Below are 10,951 nucleotides of genomic sequence, written 5' to 3' on the forward strand. Positions count from 1 at the left end.
GGTGTGGACGGGTGCAGGGTTAATTCGATGTAACGGCGCTAAATTCGATATAAACTCCTAGTGTAGACCAGGCCTAATTTTCCCATGACTAAAAGTTCTGACTTGGTTCAGCTTTTCCTTGTCTTTCAACTCCTGTATCCACACTTTAACTTGAATGGCATGTGGAGTTCTAACATCATGTGCTATAGTTTGCTTATCAAATTGGCAACAATTCTCAAATTTATTTGGTACTTTCATCATTGCAGTTCCCATTAATTTTGGCCCAGAAAGTTAGGTCCGGTAGTTTCATTCATAGTGTAACTGGCATTTCACTACAAACTATCTGCGGAATGCATATAGATGTTGTAATAAAAGCACCACACTCAATTTGTAGTGCCTGGGTTTGTAAGTAATTCTAATTTAAGTTCTGATTTTGATGCTGACCCAAAAGCTTGGCAGCATAGTCAATAACTGGTCTGATTAAGGCTCTGTTTACCATCAGCAGTGTTTTCTAATCCACCACCCAATTAGTACCAGCAAGACTTTTAAGCAGGTTAATCCTTCCTGCACATTTATCTTTACCATAATGTATATGATCTTTCCAAAGTAATTTACTATCAAATATTACCCCTAAGAATGTGAACCTTTTAACTATGTCTATTTGTTCTCCATACCGATACAGTTAACATTCCTTTGTAACTTTCCTTTTGTAAAGATCAGTCCTTTGGTTTTAGCAATGGAAAACTTGAAAGCCCAGGCATTTCCCCAGTCAGATCGCACATAAGGCTTTGTTGATTCTCTTTTCTGCCATCTCAGTATTCCTGTTCCTTACCCACAAAACACAATCACCTGCAAATAGTGACACCTACCCCAGTATTATTTGTTTTGGGAGATCATTTATCATACTATTAAGCAAGATTGGGCTGATAACACTTCCCTCTGATGTACCATTATTTATATTGTATATTCAACAGAACTTTCCCAACTCTGACCTGCATGTCCTTTTACTCAAAAATTCTCTATTCCACCCATATATTTTCCCCCTTATCCTCAGTGCACCTACTTTGTACAATACCCTTCCCTCCATAGCATGTCTTATGCCTTTTCAATATATAGAAAGACAGCTCTAATGAACCATTGTGCCTCATACTTTTTGGTATTTCAGTTTCTAAGGCTATGTCTAAACTATACACCTTTCAGTGACAGCCATGCCACTACAGCCTTGCCGCTAAAGGGTGCGCGGTGTAGCCACTCTTTGTCGGCAGGAGAGAGCTCTCCCGCCGAGAAAAAACGTCCTCCCTGTTACCTGTCAGCTCTGTGATCTTGGGGACAAAGCCCCAGGCTTCCTGCGCCATCCAATGCAGGAGCAGGCATTTGTTCTCAGTTAAACCTACCTTTGTCTTATCATAAGTGCTCACAAGTGCTGTGTGGTTACAGGAGCAGTGGTAAAAGGTAAAACTAGTAAACAGGGATACACGGCACCTTTGGGAGCAGAGGATCTGGAATTTCTACCAGCAGCCAGTGTCAGGGGCTGGATATCACAGGGAATGGTTCAAAGGGACTCTGGGATTGGGGTGCACCTATTGCCAACCTGCGAGGCAAAGGAAGGGCTGGCATAGCCCAGAGGAAAGTGCTTGAGTGGCTGAAAGGTTGGTGGTGCCACGGAGCTGACAGTCAGCTACCACAAGAAGGACTCCCTCATGCAGGAGGCAGGGGGTAATAAGATAATTCACAGTTTTAGGTACCCAGAGAACTGCCCCCCCCCCATGCGTGCCTGAACCACTGGGCTACTGGGTATTTTGGGGTGGGGTGACAGAACGCAGGGAGTGAACAGGTGAGCGTGCACTGTGATTACTAATGTTAATTAGTTCCCCAGAGAAAGATGATGGGGGTAATTACAGAGTCAGGCTGGCTGGCGTAAGCAGCCAATTACCCCATCAGCCCAAGGCTGATAAAGAGGCTGGAAGGAAGTACCACTGGAGACTGTGCGGTTTCTGTGGGGGCAAAGGTGGGCGTGAGGTCACGCCTCATGACACGTATTCTCAATCTAGTCTGTTGAAGCAGCTCCACTTTGTATAAATGGTGAAATATTCATTGGGCCAGAGCCAGAAAGAGAGACTGAGGCCTGGTCTACACTACGAGTTTAGGTCGACTTTAGCCGCGTTAAATCGACTTAAGCCTGGACATGTTTACACGACGAAGCCCTTTCTTTCGACTTAAAGGGCCCTTTAAACCGGTTTCTTTACACCACCTCGACGAGGGGATTAGCGATAAAATCGGCCTTAGGGGGTCGGAATTGGGTTAGTGTGGACGGAATTCGACATTATTGGCCTCCGGGAGCTATCCCACAGTGCTTCATTGTGACCGCTCTGGACAGCACTCTCATCTCAGATGCACTGGCCAGGTAGACAGGAAAAGCCCCGCGAACGTTTGAATTTCATTTCCTGTTTGCTCAGCGTGGAGAGCACAGGTGACCATGCAGAGCACATCAGCACAGGTAACCGTGATGGAGTCCCAGTCCCAGTCCCAGTCCCAGGATCGCAAAAGAGCTCCAGCCTGGACCGAACGGGAGGTACGGGATCTGCTCGCCATCTGGGGAGATGAATCAGTGCTGGCCGAACTCCGAAGCAGTAAAAGAAATGGCAAAATATTAGAAAAGGTCTCCAAGGCCATGAAGGACAGAGGCCATAACAGGGACGCACAGCAGTGCCGCGTGAAAATTAAGGAGCTAAGGCAAGCCTACCACAAAGCCAGAGACGCAAACGGAAGGTCCGGGGCTGAGCCGCAAACATGCCGCTACTACGCGGAGCTGCATGCCATTCTAGGGGGTGCAGCCACCACTAGCCCAAGCGTGTGCTATGAGTCCCTCGCTGGAGAAAGACACAGGGAAGCGGGTTCGGCGGACGAGGAAGATGAGGATGGAGAGAACATAGATAGCTCACAGCAGCAAGGAAGCGGAGAAACCAGTTTCCCCAACAGCCAGGATATGTTTATCACCCTGGACCTGGAACCAGTAACCCCCGAACTCACCCAAGACCCTGTGGGCACACAGGGGACCTCTGGTGAGTGTACCTTTGTAAATATTACACATGGTTTAAAAACAAGCGTGTTTAATGATTAATGATTAATTTGCCCTGGCAATCGCGGCCAGTACAGCTACTGGAAAAGTCTGTTAACGTGTATGGGGATGGAGCGGAAATCCTCCAGGGACATCTCCAGAAAGCTCTCCTTCATGTACTCCCAAAGCCTTTGCAAAAGGTTTCTGGGGAGGGCTGCCTTATCCCGTCCGCCATGGTAGGACACTTTACCACGCCAGGCAAGTAGCACGTAGTCTGGAATCATTGCATAACAAAGCATGGCAGCGTATGGTCCCGGTGTTTGTTGGCATGCAGACAACATCCATTCCTTATCGCTCTTTGTTATCCTCAGGAGAGTGATATCATTCACGGTCACCTGGTTGAAATGGGGCAATTTTATTACGGGGACATTCAGAGGTGCCCCTTCCTGCTCTGCTGAACAGAAATATTCCCCGCTGTTAACCACGCGGTGGGGGGGAGGGGTGAAGTGACCATCCCAGAGAATTGGGTGTGTGGGGGAGGGGAGTTAGTTGGGTTTGTGCTGCATGTTAAACCTGAAACCGCAGCCCCTCCTTTTACATTGCAAACCCATTTTAAATGGCCAACCCAACGGGTGCTTGGTATGGTTAATGAGAGCAGTACTGTTTTAAACCATCCCCACTTGTTAACAAGGTTAAAAAAGCCAAAAGACTGTGTCTTACCATGGCAGCCTGCAAGCTGAAATCTGTGGCCTGGCACTGCGTGAGTGATCTCTCACACCAAACCGGCAGGCCCTCAATATAAGAGGAAAAATGCGACCTTGTAACGAAAGCACATGTGCTGTGTGATGTGAACAGCAAAATCTAACGTGAAAGAGTGTACCCATTGTTCTCTAAAATGTATCTTTTTTAAACAACTCTCCCTTCTCCTCCACCAGCTGCAAATGTTTCACCTTCACAGAGGCTAGTGAATATTCGAAAAAGGAAGCGAAGGACGCGTGACGAAATGTTCACTGAACTACAGACTGCCTCCCACGCTGACAGAGCACAGCAGAATGCGTGGAGGCAGTCAATGACTGATTTTAAAAAAGCCCAATATGAGCGAGAGGAGAGGTGGCGTGCTGAATCGCGGGCTGAAGAGGAGAAGTTGCGTGCTCAAGAGGAGAAGTTGCGTGCTGAAACGCGGGCTGAAGAGGAGAAGTGGCGTCAACTTGTACTCAGAAAGCAAGAGTCGATGCTCCGGCTGCTGGAGCATCAAAGTGATATGCTCCTGCGTATGGTTGAGCTGCAGGAAAGGCAGCAGGAGCAGAGACCGCCGCTACAGCCCCTCTGTAACCAACAGCCCTCCTCCCCAAGTCCCATTGCCTCCTCACCCAGACGCCCAAGAACACGGTGGGGGGGCCTCCGGCCTCCCAATCACTCCAGCCTAGATGATTTCCAGTGCAATAAGTTTTAAAGTTTTAAAGTTTTAAAGTGCAGTGTGTCCTTTTCCTTCCCTCCTCCCCCACCCATCCCGGGCTACCTTTGCAATTATCCCCCTAGTTGTGTGCTGAATTAATAAAGAATGCATGAATGTGAAGTAACAATGACTTTATTGCCTCTGCAAGTGGTGCTTGAAGAGGGGAGGGTAGGGGAGGGTGGGGTGCTTGGTTTACAGGGTAGTAGAGTTAACCGGGTGGGTGGGGGGGCTGCGATTTCATCAAGGAGAAACAAACAGAAGTTTCACACCGTAGCCTGGCCAGTCACAAAACTAGTTTTCAAAGCCTCTCTGATGCGCACCGCGCCCTGCTGTGCTGCTCTAACCGACCTGGTGTCTGGCTGCGCGTAATCAGCGGCCAGGCGATTTGCCTCTACCTCCCACCCCGCCATAAATGTCTCCCCCTTACTCTCACAGATATTGTGGAGCGCACAGCAAGCAGCAATAACAATGGGGATATTCTTTTCGCTAAGGTCTGAGCGAGTCAGTAAGCTGCGCCAGCGCGCTTTTAAATGCCCAAATGCACATTCCACCACCATTCGGCACTTGCTCAGCCTGTAGTTGAACAGGTCCTGACTCCTGTCCAGGCTGCCTGTGTACGGCGTCATGAGCCATGGCATTAAGGGGTAGGCTGGGTCCCCAAGGATAACGATAGGCATTTCAACATCCCCAATGGTTATTTTCTGGTCCGGGAAGAAAGTCCCTTCCTCCAGCTTTCGAAACAGAAGAGAGTGCCTGAAGACGCGAGCATCATGTACCCTTCCCGGCCAGCCCACGTTGATGTCGGTGAAACGTCCCTTGTGATCCACCAGGGCTTGCAGCAGCATTGAAAAGTACCCCTTGTGGTTTATGTACTCGGTGGCTTGGTGTGCCGGTGCCAAGATAGGGATATGGGTTCCGTCTATCGCCCCACCACAGTTTGGGAATCCCATTGCAGCAAAGCCATCCACTATATCCTGCACGTTTCCCAGAGTCACTACCCTTGATATCACCAGGTCTCTCATTGCCCTGGCAACTTGGATCACAGCAGCCCCCACAGTAGATTTGCCCACTCCAAATTGATTCCCGACTGACCGGTAGCTGTCTGGCGTTGCAAGCTTCCACAGGGCTATCGCCACTCGCTTCTCAACTGTGAGGGCTGCTCTCATCCTGGTATTCTGGCGCTTCAGGGCAGGGGAAACCAAGTCACAAAGTTCCACGAAAGTGCCCTTACGCATGCGAAAGTTTCGCAGCCACTGGGCATAGTCCCAGACCTCCAACACGATGCGGTCCCACCAGTCTGTGCTTGTTTCCCGGGCCCAGAATCGGCGTTCCACGGCATGAACCTGCCCCAGTAACACCATGATTTCCACATTGCTGGGGCCTGTGCCTTGTGAGAGGTCCATGTCAATTTCCTCATCACTATCGTCGCCGCGCTGCAATCGCCTCCTCCTCAGCTGGTCCTGGTTTTGCTTTGGCATGTCCAGGCTCTGCATATACTCCAGGACAATGCGCGTGGTGTTCCTAGTGCTCATAATTGCCGCGGTGATCTGAGCGGGATCCATGATCCCAGTGATAGCTATGGCGTCTGGTCTGAAAAAAGGCGCGAAACTAGTATCTAAAGACCAGGGGGGGGAGAGAAGGAAGGGAGGGAGGGGCGAGTGACGACATGGCGTACAGGTACAGGGAATTAAAATCAAGAAAGGTGGCTGTGCATCAGGGAGAAATACAAACAACTGTCACACAGAATGCCCCCCCCCCCAGAGATTGAACTCCTAAGCCTGGGTTTAGCGGGCCGTTGATTTGACGGAGGGAGGGGGGAAGGAAATGAATACAGAACAAATCTATTTTTTACATCTTAAGACGACAGTGCAGCATGACTGATAGCCCTCGGCATTTTCTGGGTGCTTGGCAGCAAATACTGGGCGCTTGGCAGTATGACGATGATGGATACCAATCATAATATACTATTTATTGCCAAAAGGCAAGGGGTTGCTGCTGTGTAGCAATGTAGCCCCACGTGTGCCAGCCACATCTCTGCCAGCACCCAGATCGCCCTCGGCCTTTTCTGGGTGCTTAGCAGACAATACTTGGCAGAAAATAGTATACTACGACTGGTAGCCATCATTGTCCAACGAGGACGGTTAAAGGCAAGGGGTTGCTGCTGTACAGTAGCCAGAAGGATCGGTAAAGGCGCTCAGGCTACAATAATCTATGAGCATTTCAGGCAACCTGTAAATTTACTTGCTTTCAGACCTGAGGAAAGCTCTTCTTGCAGATCTGCTGAGCACCCAGATCGCCCTCGGTCTCTTCTGGGTGCTCAGCAGACAATACTTGGCAGAAAATAATATACTATGACTGATATCCATGATTGTCCGACGAGGACGGTTACCAGTCGTAATAAACCATCTACTGCCAAAAGGTAAGGGGCTGGTGCAATGCAGCCCTACGGCTGCCAGCCCCACAGCTACCAGCATCCCGATCGCCGATGAAGGCTACCACTCATGCTGCACCGTCTACCGCCAAAAGGCAGTTATCTGCTGCTGCTGTGTAGCAATGCAGTCCCACGTCTGCCGGCACCCGGAAGACATATGGTGACGGTGAGCTGAGCTGAGCGGGCTCCATGCTTGGCGTGGTATGTTGTCTGCACAGGTAACCCAGGTAAAAAGGCGCGAATCTATTGTCTGCCGTTGCTGTGACGGCGGGGGAGGGGCCTGACGCAATGTACCCAGAACCCCCCGCGGCACTGTTTTGCATCATTCGGGCATTGCGATCTCAACCCATAATTCCAATGGGCGCCGGAGACTGCCGGAGACAGCGGGAACTGTGGGATAGGTACCCATAGTGCAATGCGCCGGAAGTCGACGCTAGCCTCGGTACTGTGGACGCGGTCCGCCGACTTCATGCACTTAGAGCATTTTATGTGGGGACACACACAATCGGCTGCATAAAACCGGTTTCTATAAAACCGGCTTCTATAAATCCGACCTAATTTTGTAGTGTAGACATGGCCTGACTCTGTTGCCTGGTGTTTAGGGCACACCCTGGGATGTGGGAGGCCCAAGTTCAAGCCCCTGCTCTAATGAGTATCTTATACCAAGCCAACAGTTTCAACAGGAGGCATTAGGGTTGCCAGTTTTGGTTTGACGTATTCCTGGAGATTTCATCACACGAGTCTCTCCCCGCCACAGCCCCGGGGCAGCCTGTACCCCAAACTCCTCATATCTGGCCCCAGCTAGAGCCCTCATCCCCCACACTCCAACCCTCTGCCCCAGCCCTGAGCCCCCTCCTACAAGTGAACCCCTCATCCCAGGGCCCACCCAGCAGCCCTCACCCCCACACCCCAAGCCTCTGCACTAGCCCTCAGCCCCTCCCACACACCACACTCCTCATCCCCAGCCAGAGCCCTTACCCCCCCACACCCCAACCCTCTGCCCTAGCCCTGAGCCTCCTCCCACACCTCAAACCCCTCATCCCCACACCAGCCCAGAGCCCTCATCGCCAGCCAGAGCCCTCACACCCCACACTCCAACCCTCTGCCCCAGCCCTGAGGCACCTCCCACACTCCGAACCCCTCGGCCCCACCCCCGCCACACATCACCTCCATGTTGGTGCACATAACAAAATTCATTCCGCACATAGATGGAAAAAATTAGAGGGAACATTGTCCCACACCAGAGTGAAGTGAAGGCAGTGGCCTGCCACTTGAAAGTGATGTATTGGGGGGACTGGAAATGGGTCTCAGATGGAGCAGCCTACTTGTGGACCATGTCAATTTGAATGAAAAGAAAAGTTAAAATAGAACAATGTGTGTTGAACTAGATGGACCATTTGCCTGACCCAGAATGGCAATGCCTGTATCTCTATCAAAGGACATTTAGAAAGATTTTGACAAGGCTTTTAATGGACTTGGATGCATTAAGGATACTATACATCATATAGCTGTAGCTCTCATTATGCTACCAAAACTGCAAGTCACCAAGTAAAATCCCTCTAATGCTGAAAGGGCAAGTAAAAGCTGAACTTGTCTGAATGGTAAAATTAGAAGTTAATGAGCAAATTCAGACTCCATCTGATTAGGAGAAAAGTATGAAAATGTTAACTGCAAAAGCTCACAATCCAGAATCCAAGCAAAATGACCCCATGTTGTTGGATTGGGGTTTTTTTTTTGGGGGGGGGGGTCCAAATCTCATTATTTTCATCCGATCTCACGATTTTGGGGGCCTGACTTATGATTTTTAAATGCTTGATGTTGGCAATGCTGCATGTGTTCTAGGCACTTTAGACAGATATGAAAATAATGTACCTGCCCTGAGAAGTTATTGCCTTATTAATGATTTAACGGCTAGTGTCACAAAGCTATCTTCAGCACCAATACAAAATGTGTTCTGCCATTCTCTCAGTACTGGGGCTCAAACACTTGTCTCTTCTACACAAGCGGTAAATGATTTTCAGCACCGGTTCAGAGGGAGCTGTACATATCATCAGTGGGTCAATTTCTTGGTGGAGGCAGAGCTAATGAGTGAGAGGAGAGTTCTGCCTCCATGACTCATTCAGTCCTTGGCCTCTTTACAGTGAGATGACCAGCAAGTGCACCAAAAGATACTAAGTCTGATGGTTGCTTTGCAGTGTGGACACTTGTCTTCTGGTGTGCTGAGACCACTTTCTATCATCCTGATCAATACTGTCTCATTGTCCTCTTCTGCCTCTCCATACCCAGCTGTTGTCTTGTGCCTTAGAGTTAGACTGTGAGCTCTTTAGCACAGAGCCCCTCTTTTTGTTCTGTTTTTGTACAGCACCTCGCCCAATGGGGACCTAGTCTGTGACTAGGGCTCCTAAGTGCTACGCTAATTCAAATAACAGCAACAGCAGCATCTCATATAGGCCAACACCTGGACATCAGATAGTAACTGATGGTAACGGTTACTACTGACTAAATCGGAACTATTGCCATGGAAATGAGAGGCTCCATGTCCCATTCTGAATCCTGAGTCACCCAACGCTCATAGGTGCTGGGGGTGCTGCCGCACTCCCTGGCTTCAAGTGGTTTCCATTAGATCCAGGGTTTACAGATTGGTTCAATGGCTCTCAGCTCCCCCACTATACACATTGTTCCAGTGCCCCTGCCAACGTTCTGTGTAGAGCTGAGTGAAATTATTTTGACAAATAGTAAATTTTTCAGGGCACTGAAACTATTCACAAATTCAGCTCAAATTTGAGAAAGAGTTTGGGCAAACTCCTCCCACCCCCCCAAAAACCCCAAGTGTCAAAATGGTTCATTTTGGGGAAAAAATTGAGATGAACCATTTTGAAGACGTTGCTTCAAAGTAACATTGGAAACAAAATGTCAAAAAATGACATTTCATTTCAAAAGTGCTGTACCTTACGCATGAAGAAGCACTGAATGTCGGTGTGCTGGCAGATCCCATGAGGTACTCTAACAGGACTGGTATCACTATATTGTAAAATTTCATGGACCACAGCACTGGTGGAAGGGATGTTTGCCTGGTCCTGCATCACAGGTGACCTGTCCTTGCCAATCACCGTATCAATTTCCTCATGGACTCTTCCTGGAAATACAGGGACACTTTATCTGGAAAGGAATCTAACCGAGTAGATGTAGTAAAGAACTGGAGCCAATCTTCGGGTGGCGGGGCGGCGCTCGAGGGTTGTTGTTTTTTTGGTTCGGCAGGGCGGTGCTCGAGGGTTTTTTTTTGTTTCGGCGGGGCAAGGCGGCGCTCGGTGGGGAGGGTTGCTTCGGCGGAGCGGCACTGCTTTTTTTTTTGCTTGGGGTGGCAAAAAAGTTAGAGCCGGCCCTGCCCCTAGCCCTGCCTGTCTCAGGGCTAGGTGCAGGGAGACCCAGTCCCTCGTGTTCCACTGAGTCCTGGACCAGGGCCCTGAAGATGTGGGATGCCCTACATTTGGCCTACCTCCTGCTCACCTTTCCCTGAGTTCTTCCTAACACATACGATGGCTTAGTTTGGGGATTCGATGCTGTTTCATTATAGTCCTTTGCTTCAGACCCCACAGTTTTAGACTGATGCAACCAACTCTCTGGTGCCCCTGCACATTCTCCCTCCCCCTGAGGTGATGTCTAAAAAGGTCAGGGCAGGGGAGGGGGGGAAGGGAGTGGGGAAGAAAGATTTACAGCCAGACCTCCTCCATAAGGGTTTCTTAAGTCTCACTGCCCCCCACACCTGCCTAAGGCTCTGGGAGGGTGTTTGGGTGTGGGAGGGGGTTTGAAGTGCAGGCTCTGGGAGGGAGTTTGCATGCAGAAGGGGTGTGGGCTCTGGGAGGGAGTTTAAGCGCTTGGTGCAGGCTCTGGGCTGGAGCAGGGGGTTGGGGTGTGGGAGAGGGTGAGGGGTGCGGTGCTTACCTCGGCAGCTTCCGAAAGCAACCCATACACCCCTCTGGCAGCAGCTCCTAGGTGGGGGGGTGAGGGGGTCTCTGCACACTGCTGC

The sequence above is a fragment of the Emys orbicularis genome, chromosome 1 (genome assembly GCF_028017835.1).
Source record: "Emys orbicularis isolate rEmyOrb1 chromosome 1, rEmyOrb1.hap1, whole genome shotgun sequence".
NCBI classification, from domain to species: Eukaryota; Metazoa; Chordata; order Testudines; family Emydidae; genus Emys; species Emys orbicularis.